General features: G+C 41.2%; 1 protein-coding gene and 1 pseudogene across 2 annotated transcripts in view; both read left to right on the top strand.

The window, feature by feature from the left end:
- Positions 1-4,154, top strand: part of LOC102261377 — a 7,368-nt pseudogene extending 3,214 nt beyond the window's left edge.
- The window catches only part of FAT3 (FAT atypical cadherin 3), a 535,794-nt gene that overhangs the window by 366,706 nt on the left and 148,386 nt on the right, over positions 1-20,702 (top strand). The gene's annotated exons all lie outside the window — the stretch shown is intronic.

The following is a 20,702-nucleotide window of genomic DNA, read 5'->3' as shown; positions in this document are numbered from 1 at the left end:
CTACTGGAAGCCCTGCTCCCACTGCCACCACTGCTCCCACGTGCTGATGGCACTGGCCCTGCTCGCACTCGCTGATGGTGTGGAGCGATTGGGGCCGGGGACAGCCGCGGGTGTAAACAGGGCCAGCACCATCAGCTGGTGCAAGAGGCAGCTGCTGCCCAGATCGCCCCGCAGGAGCAGGGGGAGGTGGAGAAGCCCTCAGGGGTGATCAGGGCCATCAGTGGCAGCTCACACCTGCTGATGGCACCGGCAACGGGTGTGGGTAGCAGCTCTGGCGCTGGCTGCGGGTGTGAGCGGAGCCAGCACCAGCAGTGGATGCGAGCGGTGGCTTTGGCGGGGCAGCAGGTGCAAGCACCGGGTGGGACCACCAGGCAGGACCACAGCGCGTGGGAGCAAAGAATTTTCAGTAACCACCAGAGGCTCGCCCTGATGACAGCGACCAGCGCCCTGCCTTGGTCTGGTGCCTCTGCTCACCTGCCCACCATCTCGCCGCAGCCAATGCCTGCCATGTTCCTCGTGCGCCCCTTGATGGTCAGCACACAGCATACTGACCGGTTGTTCAGTTGTTTGGTTGTTCCACCAGTCGGTCTATTTTCATATTAGAGTTTTATATAGAGAGATAATTTTAATGATATATGTCTCTACACACACACTTTTTCTGGTAAGTCTCCTCAAACCTACTTTATTAGTATTAGTAATTAATAAATGGACCTTCCTCCTAAGACACACTGGAAAAAGTCTGAGTGAGATTGAACTTTCCATTGTCCTTCCTCTGTTTAAGGGGAATGTGGTGGAAAGCTGAGAGTGATGCTATGAGCTTACTCCATCAGAGGTAGAGCGTTATTCACCCTTAAGTCTCCCTTAGCACAATAAATGTTTGTTGCATTACTGTTCCTTGAGTGTTTTTTTTAATACCATAGGGGCTTAATTAGTGTTATTTATGACCGGAACTTGTAGAATATAAGGGTCTAGAATTTGAAACACGTCTACTTTCCAGAGATATCCCAGAGGATATCTTTAAAGTCGAATAAGAAGTTGATTTTCATCTGTATCCTCTCACTGCTTCACATGGTGCCTACGGTTTAGGCCCTAAAAATTGTTGTGGAATATTTACTGATTGATCTCCAGGAGCACTTTCACATCTTTGAAACTATGGGATTGATTATCTTCTTTTATCTAGGACCCTGATACACTGAAAATGAAACAAGAAGCCACTGCCAATATAGTTGCTTTAACCTATAATTTAAAATGCTTTAAGATATAATCAAATTAACCTTTTCTTTAAGAAATAGGTATACACAAGGTGAGCTACAGAGTTAGTTTCTATAAAGTGAATCTATTCTCCAGCCACTTTTTGCCATACAATTAGAGATATATTTTTATTTAAAACATGTCATGAGATACTTAACTGTGAAGCATTTAGTGAGAAAGGACTTATAATCTGACAGTATTGTACACTGGGTGCGAGAGTGGTAAAAGCGTTTCCTAATACTTTGAGAAGTCTCAACCCTATCTAGTTTTCCCATTTTCTTCATCTCCGTTTCTAGGTTGATTCAATGCTCCAGCTTCTGGAACTTAATTAACTCTTCTCCATCTTATTAATGGCAATTTGAAGTTATTTAATAGCCATCTAAATTCATGTAAATTTTTGCATATAAAAAATGAATTATTATTAACCTACACCAGGACTTCAAACTCAAAATCTATTGCACAGCTCCTTTCATGCAAATAATATTTGAATTCAGCCTTTGCTATCCTCTGAGGATTTATGTGTGATAGTCCTGGATTCTAAATGCCATGGCATATCTTTAGTAACAAGCACACACTGCACATAGTACAATAAGGGCTACCTGAGCAAATGCAGGAAGTATGTTATTATAAGTTAAATGGGATAGTAAAGGGTCTTATCAGCTATTATTTGAAAAATATGAAGTAAAAAGCTGTGTCCCTTTTGGGGGTGATGCAAATTTGACTTTGGTGATTGCACAGCTCTATAAATATACTAAAAAACATTTAAGACTACTTTGGGAATGGGGTCGAAAGAAGAAAACACGAATCCGAGGCAGCAGTCTCCAGAGAAGCTCATGCTACTGATGAGAACCAGCCCCGAGCAGTTATAAGAGGATGTAGGCAGCGCCCCAACCCCCTGATCGGCCCTGCTCTGTGCGTGACAGGGGGTGGCGCCGCAACTTCCCTATTGACCCTGCCTTGAGTGTGACAGGGGGCTGTGCCCCAACCCCCCAATCGGCCCTACCCTGAGCGCGACTAGGGGTGGCATCGCAACCTCCCAATCCGCCCTGCTCTGTGCATGACAGGGGGTGGTGCCCCAACTACCCAATCGGCCCTGCTCTGAGCCCGACCAGGGGCTGCACTTGGGATTGGGCCTTCCCTCTGCCACCCGGGAGCAGCCCTAAGCCAGCAGGGCGTTATCTCCCGAGGGGTCCCAGACTGCGAGAGGGCACAGGCCAGGCTGAGGGACCCCCCCTTCCCCCCCTGAGTGCACAAATTTTTGTGCACCGGGCCTCTAGTGTTATTATAAGTTAAATGGGATAGTAAAGGGTCTTATCAGCTATTATTTGAAAAATATGAAGTAAAAAGCTGTGTCCCTTTTGGGGGTGATGCAAATTTGACTTTGGTGATTGCACAGCTCTATAAATATACTAAAAAACATTTAAGACTACTTTGGGAATGGGGTTGAAAGAAGAAAACAGGAATCTGAGGCAGCAGTCTCCAGAGAAGCTCATGCTACTGATGAGACACAGCCCCGAGCAGTTATAAGAGGATGTACAGGTGCCCCCAGGGCATCCTTAGACCCCACCTTGACCTAGCCTTACAGGATTACCTTTGGGCAGTACAAGCCCATCTAGGAGAGAAGCTGGGCGGAGCCATGTGCTTCTTAAAGTCCCATTCTCAACACTTTGAGAATTCCTCTTCTGGGACCCAAACTCTGTGTGTGAGTGTATGAGTGTACCCTAAAAGTACACCCCATGATTCTCCTCCTCTGCTGCCTTTTCTGTCACTTTCTGCGTGCTTTATGGACCAGAATAGTCCTTGAGCCACTATAGCTCGGTGGGTGCTTCTGGCACTGGAGAGGTGGGCTTGGAAGGGTGCTGGGAGAAAGAGAGAGGCTGCAGCAGGTGGTGTAAGACCTAGAAGGAGCACATGTTGCACTGCCAGTTCTCTGCGTGGTACACGCTGTGTTCCTAAGCCTTCCCGTCAAGAGTGTCCTTCTTCCCCTTCCTCCGAATGTGAAGGATTATTTACTCCAAGAGGGAACTCCGGTGGTCCCAGGAAGAGAAGCTCCTCCAACAGCTTCTCAGCCGGATGGGGATGATGAGGCAGAAGAAAGGCAGTGGTTGGATGTGGAAAACAATCACACGTAAGCACCCGAATTTCCTGAGTTCACCACTAGACTCCAAGAAGCTAGCAATGCCCTGGGGGCAGTGTATTTCCTAAGCTTACCTGGAGTACCCCAAGGGATGAGTACTGGATAGCAATGAATCGTTTTCTGAAATCTAAAACCCTCAGCAACATATTTCTACTGCTCAGGAGTTCTGCTTCCATCACTTGTGACTTCATTCAGCCAGTTGTCCATTGCACTGATGACTCCTCAGATGCTGGTATGGAATATGAGCTTTGAAAATAGTGTGAATTAATTACTGGGGCCGAGTGCCGATATTTTCTCAAGGAAAACAAGCTTATTGATATTTCTCAGAGGGACTGCTCACAAGGCTATGATCATATTTCTAAACAAAGGGATGAGATTTTCAGATGTATACAAGACTTCTTGAAGAAACACAGATAGTATAAATTCTTAGATGAAGACTTTGTATTGGATATATATAAAGACAATAGGGAGGAGGTATGGCTAATCAATTTTAATCCGTTGGGTGAAGTAACAGATTCACTGCTGTTTACTTGGGAAGAACTAATATCTGAAAGAAAATTAAAAGGTTATTTTAAGGAAGGAGGGGCTCTGGAGCAGGATTCTACAGCTTTCCATGGCACAAACAGTGAAGTTACAGTTCAACCCAGTCTCTGAGTTATCGACTGCCCCAGGACTTTGTGGGCCTCTCTACACAGGAAGATGCTCACAAACTCATCGATTTTCTTAAACTGAAGAGAAATCAGCAAGAGGATGACTGACTAGGGTGCTAGAGTTCAAGCCTGAGTTAAGGAGGAAACCACAGCTACTTCAGGAGGCTGTTTATGGTTCATAACTTCCTATTAACCCAGTTGGATGAGGGTGGGGTGAGCAATGTGGAAATCAATAGTTTTTTATGTTCATGTATATTAACCTGGAGGGAAAACAGGGACTTTGCTACTTGTAAAAATAACATAATAAACAGATCTTAAACATTAAAAAACATCAACATTTAATTTTACATTTTAAACAGGTGAACTTTATGGCATCTAAATTACATCTCAGTAAAGCTGATTTTTTTAAAAAACTTTGTCCTGTCCCTAGCTGATTTAGCTCAGTGGATAGAGCATTGGCCTGTTGAATGAAGGGTCCATGGTTCAATTCTGGTCAAGGGCACATGCCTGGGTTGCCAGCTTGATCCCCTGTAGGGTGTGTGCAGGAGGCAGCCAATTAATTATTCTCTCTCATCATTGATGTTTCTATCTCTCCTTCCTCTCCCTTCCTCTCTGAAATCAATAAAAATCTATTAAAAAATAAAAAACTGTCCTGGTGAAGGAATGATAGAATGGTTTAATTTACATGTACTATAAAAAGCATCAGTAATCCTAATAAACTTTCAGTTGAAACAAATATTAACTGCACCATTATGATGGTGTAAACAACTGCCCAAGAAATTTTTCTAAGTTTTGTCTTGTCCGTAGCTATGGCTCCATTTTATGACATAGAAATGTAGCATCTTTGATGGTCCTGCCAATTGTGAGGTATTTATTGAGTTCAATTTTGATAGGGACTGCTCCTGGAGAGCCAAAGGTATCCTATATAATAAAAGGCTAATATGCAAATAGACCAAACGGCAGAACAACTGGTCGCTATGACACAAACTGACCACCAGGGGCAGATGCTTAACACAGGTGCTGCCCCCTGGTGGTCAGTGCACTCCCACAGGGGGAGCACTGCTCAGCCAAAAGACAGGCTTCCCCTGGTGGTCAGTGCACTCCCACAGGGGGAGCACTCCTCAGCCAGAAGACAGGCTCACAGCTGGCGAGTGCAGCAGTGGTGGCGGGAGCCTCTCCCGCCTCCTCAGCAGCACTAAGGACCCCCAAGGGTCCTGGACTGCGAGAGGGCACAGGCCTGGCTGAGGGACACCCCGCCCCCAGTGCATGAATGTTGTGCACCCAGTGCATGAATTTTGTGCACCAGGCCTCTAGTAAAATATAAAACACAATTGCATCAGTCACCTATTTCGTGTAACAAAAGTTTGTGGCTTAAAGCAACAGACATTTTATTTATCTCACAATGTTGTGGATTGCTGAGTTGCTGTTATCTTCTCTGGCTGGGCTGATCTTTGCTGGGCTTTTTCAGGAGATTGTGTTCAGCTGGTGAGAAGGTTGGTTGATCTAGGACAGAGTCCCTTGTATGTCTGGCAGTGGGCAGGCTGGCATCTGAGGTACTTTGTTCTCCTCCACTGGCCTCTTATTTTCTAACTTGGTTGCATAGTGATCTCAGAGTTTAAAGGGTAGCATGAGCAGAAACCACAAAGCTTATTGAGGCTCAGAATTAGAACACACACAATGTCACTTCCACTCATTTTATTAGTCAAAGCAAGTCAGCAAATGTCTTAGCTTGGGTTGCTATAACAGAGTTCCAAAGACTGATTATAAAGTCCAAGATCAGGGTGCCAGCATGGTGGGGGTCTAGTGAGAGCCTTCTTCTGGGTTGAAAATTGTCAACTTCTCATTATATCCTCACACAAAAAAAATAGACCCAACTAGCTCTCTGATCTTTCTTTATAAGGGCACTCATCCCATTTATAAGGGTTCCATCCGTATGACCTAGTGACCTTCTAAAGGCCCCATCCTTTAATATAATTACATTGGAGATTATATTTCAATTTATGAATTGGAGGGACACACAAACATTCAGTCCAGAACACCAAGCCAGACCTGATTCAAAAGCCAGGGAAATAGAAATAGAATTCTCTTTTCTTGATACAGGGAGCTATGAATTGTGTGGCCATTTTTGCAATTCACTATGATATACTATCTATGTGAATCTGGTTAGGTGTTGTATACCACTTTCATTTTAATTAGAGTAAGTTTCATAATGAAGATGATTTGACCCTAGATGTTGTTAAATACACAGTCATAATGTTACATATGTATTAAGTTTGGGGTTAATTGCCTCATTGGAAGTGGCAGGGATAACAGCAACCATTACCAAAATTGTTTAAATTTTGCTTTTGAGTTTTGCCACAGATTTATCTAACATAAGTATTTCTTTGTGCTTCTAATTTTTATACCATTAGGTAGAAATCTAATGCCAGAGGATCATGGGGAACCCTTGATGGGATTAAAACTGTGCTGTGGTTAGTACACATTGGATTATTGAGAATCAACAACATTATGATTTATGTTCTAATTCTGGTCATTTGCTAGCTAGAACTTTTCTCACAGCAATGGGAAAAGTTGGGGAGTAGACCAAAATGTTCACATGAATACAACAAGAAACACAACAAGACAAGAGTAGGAAATAACACCCTAAATCCTATTGACTAATGTTAGAAAATAAATTCATAAAATACACACTTGGTTAAGCTACCCATCAAAAGGAAAATCATCAACATGAAGTGTGAAATTGCCAAATATGATCTTACATCTTTGTTAAAACTATGAGATCATCATTCTCTTGCCAACTGTCCCTAAGAGAGAAGTCTCCCCCTTTTAGGTGGAGAGCAGAATGCCCAGGTCTAGCTAAAAAAGCCACTCAAGTCTACATTTGACATCAGCCTTGTCAGAACCAAAGACCTTTGTTCACAGCCATTAAAAATTTTTACAATCCAACTTTGAAAAACCTCTTCAGGTTCAACCTTGGGTCTCAAACAGAAAAATTCACGCCCCAACTACTTTATCAAAGTGTACTGTTCAGTTTAATTTCCTATCCCTAGGCATCCATTTTCTATAAACACAGCTCCCAATATGATGGTATCAAAATAAATGCCTGCTTCCAAGTTATCTGATAGAAGAAGAACAAAGGAACTTGTTACTTTAGAGGGTTTTTTTAAACTGATTATACAGTTATAGAAGTCTAACATCTTAAAGGGTATCTTAAATGATTCTTTTCTTCTATAATCTGTTGCCTTCAGATACAGTTGAGATTTTTTTTTAAATATAAGTACTAAGCCAGTTTCTTAGTAGCATGTAAATTGAGGATTATAAAGAGCTTTTTTAAAGCAGAAATATCTGTTCTTTGCTATAATCTTCAGGTTGATACATTAATATAGAGACTCCTTTCCACCATTTCTGTCCACTGAGTCAAGAGTGGAACAATGGAGAAAGCCTAGCCGGGGTGCTACACTGGGGAGACTTTCCATCTCTCCAGTATTGCTCTACAAATAGACAGTTAATACTTTTTAAATTTCTAATTTAAAAATTTTTTTTGATTATTCAGTCTCCAAAACAACTCTCTCTAGATCTCTAAGGCACTTTACAAAATTTACTAAAATACCAACTCTGAAGTCTGCAGGACTTCACATTGAGTGGAATTGTCACAGCCTGTGTTGTGACAATTTCTAGGAAATTCTGGTCCAGGGTTTTTCTTTTCTGTATCCAGCATTTTAAGTATATTTAATTTTTCAAGAACTAAGAGTCACATTTGGCTTAATTTTCTTATCAATATGTTTATTATTCAGAAATGTATATTTCATAGTCAACAACCACAATTGAGGATGACACTAATTTCCCATATATTCATCATGCATACGAATTTTCTGAGGAAACTTGCAGAGCAACCATATCAATAGCAAATGGTGAATTTTTTGTTACTTGTTAGAAATGCAAATCTTAAGCTGATATGCCCTTTCAGCCATTGATAAAAGAATGATAAAATGCCTAAAATGTGAAATATTTTTAATGACAGAGGATGGAAGACACTCAGATGCCTAAAACATCTTCACACATGATCTAATAAAATTTAACGAGTGAATTGCCAGAAGCCAAATTAAGGCTCAGTCTCTCTGATTGAAAATATAAGAATTGTTAAACTCTAAAATAATAGAAAATGACATTCAAAAACAACTAAAGAAATCTAGAATGTCTAAAATCATTCCATCTCAAATGATTAGCTCGTTTGTTATTCCCTAGCAACTGGGGTATCTATAAGTGGAATATGTCAAGTTGGTAGCAATGGGCAGGCTACCGAAAAGTGAAAACTGTCTAATGCGATATAAAAGAAATAGGATAGGATTACTCAAAAGGTCAAATTTATCATCATGTTAAATCTATTCAGAAATCTAAGTCACTCAGGTTTTTAACTCTCAACAAAATGAACATTCACTAAAATGCTGCTCTTAAGACAAAATGGAAAAAGTGTCATTTCCCTAAAATCTTTAGAAACTATTAAAATCACCTAATGTAAATGAATTTTCATTAAACTTGTAAACAGTTACAAGAAAAAAAATGTTTTGGTGAATTTAACACATTGATTTTTAGCACATTGGCTTTGCATTGTTTATTTCAGCATATTGATCTTTGGCAGTTCTGCTTTCTTCTGATATCTGGTCCCCTCAGAGAAAGAACAAACTGGATAATCAAAGATTCATTTATAAAAAACAATAAATATCGAGTGCCAAAAGTCGCTGGCTAGGAAATTGGGTATCCAGTGGTTACTGAGACAAACATTGCCCCTAAACTTATGGGAGTTACAGTATACCAAGAGACACAAACATTAAATAAAAGTTACACAACTAGTTATTTAGCTCGAGTCGAAGTAGTGCTTTTTTAAAAAGCCATGATATAACACTGCTAAAAAAAAAAAAAAAGAAGAAGAAGAAGTAGGCATAGTGTGAAATGAGAGGAGGGCCTGATAGCTGGAACTTCCTATTTTTAATTGGTTTGTAATTAAACATTTTGTAAAACAAGAAGTGCAGTTCCTGCCTGCCAGAACAGATTAGAGGAATAGAGTTGTCATCCCCACAGCAGGTGTTGCAGATGATGTGGTTGCTCTACACAGGGGCAGAGGCATGCAGACCAAGGGCAAAGAAGGTCCTGGTGGAGGAGGAGGGCTGGTTTTCTTTAAAGTCTCCAGTGTTCATCTTTGTAGGGGCCCTTCCTGTTGTTTTCACATGCGCTGCAGATTATCTTTGTCCTTAAAGCCACAGTCCCATGCCTTTTTGTCTTTTGTCTCACCTGTAGGCTCCTAGCTTCTCGCTGCCTACTGCTGCTGTTCTGTGAGTGCTCTCCAGGGCCCCCATTAAGGCTGGTCTCCCAGTTCCTTTTCTTCTCCTGATTTTTATTCTTGCTGTTCCCTGTCACCTGCTGTACATCTCAAGGTGCTAGTAGGCCTTTGAGGGAACATGCTGGCCAGCTGTGGCATCCCAGAATGATTGAACACCTCAAATTCATTAGATGTAGCCTGTGAGTCCCTGCCACTATCAGGAAGTGTCTGTATGTTGCTGCACTGTTCCCAAGCTTTAACTCCATGTACTCTTGTTTAGAAATCTAAGGATTATCAAAGTTTAGACTTGAGATCACCAATGTTTTATTTTAACCGATACCAGAAGACAAGTTATTCATATCAACAAAAGTTGTAAATATGTAGAATTTGTTTTTAAAAAAGATAAATGAAAGACCAGAGATGAAATTGTGTGCTTAAGACATATGCAATTTGTAAATAGCTATGTTAAAAACAAAACAAAAAACTCTAGTAAAAATCATTAAGAGAAGAAATTTTTTTTCCAATTACAGTTGACATTCAATATTATTTTATACTAGAGGTCCAGTGCATGAAATTTGTGCATGGGTGGGGTCCTAGGCCTGGCTGGCAATCAGGGCCTATTGGGGCTGTCTAGTCCAGTCCTGATCAAGGCCAGCTGCCAGACAGGGCCTGCCAAACAGGACTGAGGGAGGGACTATGGGAGGTTGGCTGGCTGTGGGAGGTTGGCTGTGGGAGCGCATTGACCACCAGGGGGCAGCTCTTGCATTGAGCGTCTGCCCCCTGGTGGTCAGTGTGCGTCATAGCAACTGGTCGACTGGTTGTTCTGGTCGTTCCAGACATTCAGTCGTAATGGTCGCTTAGCCTTTTATATATATAGATTAGTTCAGGTGTACAACATAGTGGTTAGACATTTTTATTGAATATGAAAATGTATGTGAGAAAACTAATTGATGGTTTGCATTCCACTTATTCTTAAACCAGAAATGCTTTCAAAGCATGGCATAGATAACTGGTTTTCAACTAGGGGCAATTTTGCACTCTGAGGACATTTGGTAATGTCTGGAGATACTTTTTGCTTGTCAAAATAGTGAGGGGTCGGGGGAGCTCGGTGGGGATGGGCATCTAGTGTGTAGAGGCCAGGGATGGTGCTAAACCTCTGCAGATGCACAGGATATACTCCCACAATGATGAATTACATGACCCCAAATGTCAGTACTGCCCATGGTAAGAAACACTGGCACAGATCAACAGCATTGATATTTCCTCTCCATCTCCCAGATGTTCCCAGCTCTTTCCCACTGAAGAATAGAGCTGCAGGCTTTACAAGATGTGCATATAAACCAGCAGGTCCACTAACATTCCAGGGATCCAGACTCGCTCTTGGTTCTTCTTGGTAACCTTGCATAGCAAATGGCTTTCTTCTCACCTCAAATCTAGGGTAATGAAGGTGGCTTGCTCTCTGGTGGCTTAAGGATTCTGTGAGACCTTAGCTTCATTCTTTTAGAGGGAAAAAACCATTTAGGCTAGTAAGAAGACACCCAAGAGTAAAGGAGTGCAGTTGGTTACTCCTTCATCTCTATCCTCTCTTTACATCTCTAGTAGAATAGGGTTTGTTTGGGTTTTGTTTGTTACAATTTAAGGATATTGTTTTGGTCTCCTTAGTAAATTAAATTAGGGCATAATGCCAGTACCTAGCATAATGGCAACACAAATTAAATAATAAATGTTTGTTGAATGAATGACTTTAATTGTATTGTTTACAGTTTCATATTCAAGTTATAGATCACATATTCGAGTTGCTGATATTTCTCTGCCACCTTCCTCAGAATCACAATGCTTTCTGGATTCAGTTTACTTTTCCCCTTGGTTTTACGTTTGTCATCTGGCGTTCTATTTTTCACACAGTTAATTCATCGATTTACTAATTGTTCTTTATGATAGGTGTAGCATTTCCAGAGAAGTATAAGGGGACCCGTCTTTCAGGAATGAAGAAGCAAGACTTGAGTAAAGGCAATCTATATTTTAATTATAATCAGATAATGTCTGTAAGCTATAGGAATCTATTCATTGAATGATTGAAATATAATTTTAATTGTAGAGGAGGAGCTATGCTCCTGAAAGTAAGATGGGATTTGAATAGTTATATTTTTATTCATCACTCACTCATTTATTCATTCAGGAAGCAATTTTGAGTGTCTACTAGAGATACAAAGATGAATAAAATACTGTTTCTTCCTCAAAGAGCTCATGATTTGGGAAGGAAAAATGGACAGTAAACAAATCTTCTGGGATAGTTTGATAAATTCCATCCAGAGGATCAGAGAGCAGGTTCACTTGACTTGGAGGTGAAGAAAAACAGCTTTCCTAGGGAGAAAAGCCAGCAATTTAATGTTAAAAATGATTGGAACTTAGTCTTGGGAAGAAACTGATCACAGTGTTCCAGACATCAAAACAAAACTGCAGATTGTTGATAGGTAGGTGGTTGACTGGAGCCTAGAGGAAGATGAGACATGGGGTGCTGAAAGGGACAAGGACAGTAGGAACACAAGAAATTGAGAAGCAAAGGTGGATGCCAGCAGGCTTTGTGTGCGTTAGTAGAGTATGGATACAACTGGGAGCCACTGGAAGAAACAGAGTGCTTGCTAACTACTTAATAGGTGAATAAAATAATTATGTTTTTCAGAAAGTTGGAAGTGTACATTCAAGTGAATTTGGCATATTTTGGAGTTACTTGCCCAAGGATCGTGTTTGAAAATTTAGGAGGCTAGTTTAAGTAGAATGAGGCAAGACTATGGTAGAATTTGGTAGGCTTGGTGGTCAATTATCTGCAAAGGGATGGAGTGTTTTAGCACAAGACTTGAGGCTTGAAGTAGAATGAGGCAAGACTATGGTAGAATTTGGTAGGTTTGGTGGTCAATTATCTGCAAATGGATGGTAGCACAAGACTTGAGGCTTTCATACCAGATAATGTGATTATTATTTAGTTATCAAACCATAGGCCTGGATAGGGGAGAGCAATTGAAACAGCCATGAGGAGAGGGGTCCCAGTCTTCTGGAAGGAAGAACCAGCAGTATGAAAAGGAGAAGGGAGAGCCTACAACTAAGTATAAGCTTAGGTAAATGGCAGCATGGTGGTTCCTGGATGAAATGGACAGATGTGTTTTGAGAGACAGATGGTGAGCTGAGTTTGGTGCATTATGTTTTAGATGCAAGAGAGCCAGAAAAATGAAACTTTCCATTTGGATCCTGGATATATCTGGGGAAGGCATGTGCAAGAAATTGAATCTGAAGGTACAGATTTGGGAATCATCAAAACAGATTTTTTTTTTAAGAATAAGCAAATGCTTCTTCATGTTCTTTATGTCAGTTTTTGAAAGAAGTTTTCCTGGTGTTAAATAGTTGTTTTTGTAAGACATTTGATTAACAGAGCAGCACTTGTAAATATACTTTCTTTTCTGGAAACATCTGTTTAATATGTGCTACTACCTAATAAGCCAGTGTGTTCTTTAACTCCCTCATGATAATTTGACACCTTTGGAAGCAGTGTGAAAATTTCCAGCCTCCCAAGCACTCTATGAGCATCTGACATTGTAATACATAGGGGGGTGGGGGTGTCACTAGTTTAATTATGAGAGTTCTTAATAACCAGATCCCGTGCATGGGTGTTTACCTGCTTCTTTCAGAAAAGAGAGTCTCTGGTGGGGAGAGAGAAGCAAGCTTAGGTTCAGTTTGGTGTCACGTATGTCAATGGGACCCCAACATATTTGAGTGCCTAATATGTATCGGGCACTGGATTAAATACTAAGGATACAACAAGTTCTTATTGCGGCAAGTCAAGCAAAGAATCACAATGAGTATGGATAAGGCCTAAAAAGAGACCTATACAAAAATTATAAAAGCACTAGAGGAAGCAGAGGCTGACCTTGCCCGGGGAAGTAGGGCAGAAAAGCCAGTGATTTAAAGCGTACCCTAAAGGCTAAGTCACATTGAACATTTGCTTTAGCAGTTAAATGCGATGTCAGCTGGCACCAGTCTGTGCCAGGCACTGAGGATATAGCAGAGAGGAGGCAGTCACAGTGCCTGTCTTCATACAGCCTATATTAAAGTGGAATTAGGTGGACAACAAACACGTTAAGAAATAGCCCTAGCTGGTTTGGCTCAGTGGATAGAGTGTCGGACTGTAGACTGAAGGGTCCCAGGTTCGATTCTGGTCAGGGTCACATGCCCAGGTTGCGGGCTCATCCCCAGTAGGGAATGTGCAGGAGGCAGCCGATCGATGATTCTCTCTCAACATTGATGTTTCTATCTCTCTCTCCCTCTCCCTTCCTCTCTGAAATCAATAAAAATATATTTTTTAAAAAGAAGTAGAATAATGAAGTGGAGGGATTAGGGAGGTTGCTTCAGTAAATGGCCTCTATGAGGGGGTCCTATTTGATTTCAGACCTAAATGAAAAGAAGAAGACAGGTGGGGGATAGGATTTACAAGCTGAAGCAACACCAAGTACAGAGGCCCAAAACAGGAATGAATTCGGTATGTTTCAGGGGCAGAAAGAAGGCAACTGTGAGTGGCTGGAACCTAGTAAATGGGTAAGATAGCAGCAAGTGATAGAGTTGGGGACATAGTTTGAGGACTCACAGTTATGTAGGTGCTTTACAAGACACGGTTAAGAAAAACTCTATATTAAAACACACACACACACACACACACACACACACACTTTATTTTACTCCAGTGTAAGGGGAAGGCTTTAAAGGATTTTACGCTGGGAATTGGAGCTTTAAGGAAAGATCCCAGGCTGTATATCTAAAGCTGGGAGCCATCATCATATGGATAGTTTTTGAGGCCATGAGACAGAAAATGTAGATAGAAGAGAGGAAAGGGCTAAGGGTTAAGGGCTGTCCAACATCTTGCTAAGACTGGAAAGGTGGAGGTGCTGAAGGCAGGAGGAAAGTATACAAGCAATAGTGCCTTGGACTCAGAGAAGATAGGATTTCAAAATAGCTATGGTTGGAGGTATCAGAAGTAGTGAGAAGCCAAGTAAGATGAAGACAGGATGGAACATTGGCTTTGGCTAGCACACAGCATTGATGATGTTGGTAAGATCAGTTTCAATGGAATTGTGGAGGCAAAAGCTCAGCTGCATGGGAGTGGGAAGTTAGAAAGTAGAGTTAGCCATAGTGCCAACTCTTTGAGGGTTTTGGCTGTGAAGGAGAGTAAAGAAAAGAGGCAATAACAACAATTGATTCCAGTTAAGGAAGGCATTTCTTTTGATATTTGTTTTTTAAGGTGACTACTATTAAAGGAGTGAAAAATGGTGGTCCAGGAGAAAAAAATAAAATTGCATGAGCAAAGCCCTTGGGTAGGCTAGAGGGGAATCCATGCTGAGTAAGGAGGGAGATGAATAAGGGGCATAGTAGATAGTGAACATGTGGAAAGTCCAGTGGATATGGGATTTTGTAACTGTGCTGTTTGAGCAGAAATACTGAAGAAGGTAGGCTGCAAGGGTAGTAGATGATGACCACAGAGGGTAATGTTTGAAACTGAGATTGAGGGCTGCTGCTTTTATTAGTGATGTCAAATCTAAGGTACATCTATTGTAAGTAATATCGAGGTCATATTAAGTTTATGTCATAAACTTGTTTATCTAAATTAGTTGACAATTATAATTAACAAAACATTAAGCATGCAATGGTAGTTGCATTGCATGTAGATTTTTGAAAATCATAGTAATCATACAGGTCCTCTAGTTCAAGAACATCAACACTTGGTATAAGAGAGTTCTGAGGGTATTACAAAGGGAAAACCCCTAAACATGAAAAATGAGGAGGTAACCCGGAGTTAACAAGGAGATACACAATACACACTGATCATAACAACAAAAATCCAAAACACAAATAACTGTGTTTGCAGGTAAGAATTTAGAGCAACAGGAACTCTCATCATTGCTTATAGGAATTCAAAAATGGTACAGACACTTTGGAAGACAGTGTGGAAAATGCTTACAAAATTAAACATGGGACTTAGCAGTCATGCTTCTTAGTATTTACCCAAATGATTTAAAAACATATGTCCACACAAAAACTGCACATGGATGTTTATAGCTGCTTTATTCATAATTGCCAAAATTTTGAAACAATCAATGTGTCCTTCATTAGGTGATAAATGAACTGGGGTACATCCAGAGAATGGAATATTACTCAATAATAAAAAGAAAGAACTATCAATCCACAAAAAGACATGGAAGAACTATATGAAAGTACATTGGTTAATGAAAGAAGCCAATCTGAAAAGGCTGCATACTGTATGATTTCATCAATATGATATTTTAGAAAGGGAAGAACTTTGGAGACAATAAAAAGCTTAGTGGTTGCCCAGCCAGCATGACTCAGTGGTGGAACATCTACCTATGAACCAGGAGGTCACGGTTCGATCCCCAGTGCAGGGCGTGCAGGGGGCAGCCGATCAATGATTCTCTCTCATCATTGATGTTTCTCTCTCTCACTCTCTCTTCCTCTCTGAAATCAAACCGATAAATAAATAAATAAATAAATAAATAAATAAATAAATATTCAGTGATTGCTAGGATTTTGCAGGGGAGGAGAGGAGTATTGATTGGTAGAGCATAGGGGACTTTTAAGGCAATAGAACTGTACAATAACTTTTGTAATGGTGGACACATTCATTATTCATTTATCAACCTATAGCATGTACAACACAAAGAATGAACTGTGATGTAAACTAGGGACTTTAGTTAATAATAATATACTAGTTCATTATAACAATTATCAGTTCATCAGTTATAACAAATGTACCACACTAATACAAGAAATAAATAATAGGGAAAACTGGGAACTCTAATAGTTTTTATAAAAAGCAACATGTTTCCTTGGAACATTAAGAGTATTCAAAAATGAAAAAAAAATCTTTGTCACATAGGTAAGGAGATTAAAGAATAAGGTGTGTTTATTCCAGAAGGAAGGAATACGGTATGTGTCCAAAAACACAGAGAAAGGAAGAATGGGCCTGGTGTGCAGGTTTGTTGGGAGATCATGCTGAAATTGTTAGTGAGTAAACGATCACATTTGCTTTACAAAACAATACCCGAGCCTGCAGCGGGAAGCCTGGATTACAGCCGGAGCAAAACCAGATTCCAAGAGACAAGCCAGGAGGTTCTTGCCCTGGTCTAGAGGAGAATGAATGGGATCTGAACTAAGGTGGGGAGGGAAGCGAGGTGGACTTTAGATAGTTTTGGATGGTAGAAATGACAGAAGTTGGTGGCTGATCAAATGTGTGAATAAACAGGCGAGGATGCTGGAATGCCACCATTCAGGGACTCCCGGTGGAGTCTGAGCAAGTCACGTCTGCCTGGGAGCATCCTCTCTGACCCACCTGTGCTGAGGGATGAGCTGATCTTTCCAGCACCGATGCTCTTCTGCTTGATTGTGTGCTTGACACTTTGGGAAGTGGCACTGACACTTTCAGGTCACTAGGGGGCTAATCGTAGCCATTTCCAAGACTGTACACTGAATTGCAGTTCTGAGAGCAAAATCTCACACAGGAAGAAGATTTTGCTATTTTAGGACAAAGTCATTTGCATAAGACCATCCCATGAGACCAGGGTCATGAAAATCACTATTTAAATAGCTTTTACTCTCAAAATCCTAGCTACCACAGTAGCGCACTCAGTATTAAATTCTTTGAATATTAAACCAGGTGTGTGTATGTGTGCGTGTGTGTGTGCGTGTGTGTTAAACTGATGGATGCAGACTGTTCATGAATGAATGATTAGGAAGATGGATGGATAGACAAATATAAATTAATATTAGCAGTGGATGCTCTGTTTCCACAAACATGTTAACAATTTTGAAATAAGATTTAAAAACAAATTTTAAATTATTTTTTAAAATCTTAAAGAAAATGACTTAGTAACAAGAGAACATATTTATTAAAACAGCTTGATTCAAGGCACTGTTTTGATCACTTACATACACTAATAGACTCAAAGCTCTTGGCTGCACCCATTTACATTCCCACCAGCAGTTCACAAGGGTTTCCTCCACATCCTCGCCCACACTTACCTCTTGTCTTTTTGAAGGGAGCCATTTCAACAAGCAGGAGATGGTAGCTCACGCGGTTTTGATTTGCATTTCCCTGATGATCAGTGAGCACCTTTTCATTTCCCTGTTGGCCATGTGTACGTCTTTTTGGGAAATACTGTATTATATACTTGAAAGTTGCTAAGAGAGCACACCTTAAGTGTTCTCACCACAAAAAATAAGAAGTGGGAATTATGTGGCATGGTGGCAGTGTTCAGCTAGGGGGGCAAACCCTTTGCAATGGGGGAAAAAACTGCTCTTGGAAGACAGAGGGGGAGGGTCCTGTCCCTTTGCACCCCCAGTGCCTACCTGGCAGGTAGTTGGGGTTCTAAAACGGTTTGCTGAATAATGAACATAATGTTGTATTTAATTCTAGTAATATAGCTGTGAGAGAGATATCGCTGTTTTCATATAACAGACATGGACAATGAGGCATAATTTAAATAACTTGCCCCAAAGATGGTACAGCTCAGAAGCAGGGAGAAGTGGAAATGGAACACAAGCTTATGTGATCCGGGAGCATTGTTTTTCTCTCCCTCCCCACTGCCATGGACATGGCTCTTTGAAGGGACTGTGTGATGTGATCCGACCTGAGCTTCTATAGTTCCCTAGTTACGCTTTCAGGTCATGGAGAAGTGTCTTCGTTATTAGCGGCCCACTTGTTTGTGCTGATGCAGACGGTTCATATCTGCACTCAAGAAGCCCCCCGCCAAGAGCCCGAGCCAAAGCAGCCCCAGCCCCCCAGCTCATGCAATGAACCAGATAATGACTTTCAGGATCCCAGTCGTGCAAGATGCTCCCCAAGCCCAGATGTGCACCCTCCACAGAGCACACTGTGATTCCTCTCCCACAGGCCACCAGGCGGAGTTCAGAGAACCATGAAGATGATTACCATTGATTCAGTGGAACCCGATTACACTGCAAACGAGTGAAATGGAGTAAAAGAATGGCATTTGGAGGCAGAATTGTTAAGTAATAAAAAGTAAACAATTCCAATTGACTCCTTAGGTCAGCGGTTCTCAACCTGTGGGTCGCGACCCCTTTGGCGATCGAACGACCCTTTCACAGGGGTCGCCTAAGACCATCCTGCATATCAGATATTTACATTACGATTCATAACAGTAGCAACATTACAGTTATGAAGTAGCAACGAAAATAATTTTATGGTTGGGTCACAACATGAGGAACTGTATTTAAAGGGCCAGAAGGTTGAGAACCACTGCCTTAGGTTCTCGGTCAGACCCACATAAGACTGCTTGCTACCAGAACACACACATTTTAAGAGACCTGCTCCCTGAATGCCTGCCACCAGAGGCCATTAGCATTGTCCTACCAAATTCTCCAGCGAGTCCCCAAGCCTCATTCAGCTACTGATATTATAGAAATTTCGTCTTTATGAAGAAATTCATAAGTATAGCAACACCTATACCCTTTTGGAAATGAAAGATTCCTAGTAGTTGAGCTATAAATTCAGACTCTGATCTGTTCGTTTAAAAGATCTGCTGCTCAGATGCAATTTCAGTCACTTCTAGGGTGGTCCTTTATTTTCCCCCTTTCATATGTGTAAAACAGAGGTAGGATCCTCCTGCCTGTCCCATCTTGCTGATGTCTTTAGAAAGCTGGAACCAGACTCCAATTACAGACATTTGTTGCCATAAAGAGACAACAGATTGTGGTTAAGGAAGAAGAAAGAGCCCTAACTATGAATTCTTTTCCTCTGATGGCTAATTTTTTTTCCACTTATACCTTTCCAAAAAGGTGGCAAGGTGACAGCTACTTAGAGTGTATTTAATTGCAACTTTCAGAAGACTAAAGCTGTAATGCCTCCTAGAATCCTCAGTCACAATTCAAAATGTTTGGAAAAGCAGAAGAGAAAGCATACTGTCAGCAGAGGGGGGGAGGGGGGGGCGGGGCGGGGGCATTGGAATTCCGAGTAATCTGCCTGGCCTACTGATTACACTCGGTAACAAAGAGGATGTACCAGCCCTTGATTTTGGTCTCTGATTTCCATTCATCTGGGGTCCTTTCATTACGACAGGGTTTCTCTCTGGGTAGCCAGGTACTTATGATCTAAAGAATAGCAAAGAGCATTTTGTTCTATTATAATATGGTGATGTCAGAGGCAAGTAATTGGACCCTAATCCCCTACCTACAGCAATCCAAAGACACACTAAAGACCTCACCCGGAGCATCTTCCTAAATTACAGTTAAATGGTGTGTGTGTGTGTGTGTGTGTGTGTGTGTGTGTGAAAGTTTATTCATAAAGGAACACATGATAAAGTCATGTGAATAATAAAAACAGAATACCAGCCATTGGATAAAACATTTACCTGGTTAATTTATTTTTACATATGATTAGTAAAAATGAGCAGTCAGAATTCTCAGTATATTTTTGCCAGAACTTTATTTTTTTAATTTTAAAATTGATTTTTAGGGAGCGAAGAAGGGAGACAGAGAGAGTGAAAGAGAGTGAGAGTGAGAGTGGGAGAGAGAGAGAGAGAGAGAGAGAGAGAGAGAGAGAGAGAGACATCAGTGTGAGAGAAACATCGATCAGTTGCTTTGATCAGGGATCGAACCTACAACCTGAGTATGTGCCCTGACTGGGAATCAAATCAGCCACTGTCTGGTGTACAGGATGATGCTCCAACCAACTGAGCCATACCAGCCAGGGCTAGCCAGCTTTTTAAAATACAGTAGAATTCGTTCCTGAAATTTGGGAAGAATAAACTGAATCAGAAAATGCATTACTCCTGTAACAGGAGCCCAGCAGCCATGCCGTGGTGGGAATTGCTCCACTGTGTGACAATGTAAGAAACCTAGCTCTTCTGCCCTGCTGTCCTGTCAGGTTATCCAGACGCTGGCATCCTCGTGGTTCTAAGATTGCCCCCAGAAACAACCAGAACTATTTATTTCCTTGTTCACATTGGCATAGAGATGGGGGTAGGGGAGGGTTGCCAAGAGTCAGTGGCAAATAAACTTGATGGCCTATAAATCCATAAATAAGATGTGTAAAACCTATCACCTTTTATTCTGTAGCATTTTGTGAGAAGTACAGGTCTAAGGATAAGCAGGACCTTGAGAAACCCTCTGGGCAGCCCTCCCAAACAGCACGAATGTATCACTCCCGATAGATCGCAAAACACCCCATCTCATGAGGAAGAATTCTATAATCACCTTATAAAACGAGAAATAAATAATAGAGATTTCTTTTCCAGGACTTTGATTTTCCAAAAGTAAAGGGAATTTCCTA

This window comes from Myotis brandtii, unplaced genomic scaffold (genome assembly GCF_000412655.1).
Source record: "Myotis brandtii unplaced genomic scaffold, ASM41265v1 scaffold302, whole genome shotgun sequence".
In the NCBI taxonomy this organism is placed as follows: domain Eukaryota; kingdom Metazoa; phylum Chordata; class Mammalia; order Chiroptera; family Vespertilionidae; genus Myotis; species Myotis brandtii.
The sequence above is the reverse complement of the archived record's forward strand: the minus strand, read 5'-3'. Positions and strand labels throughout refer to the sequence as shown.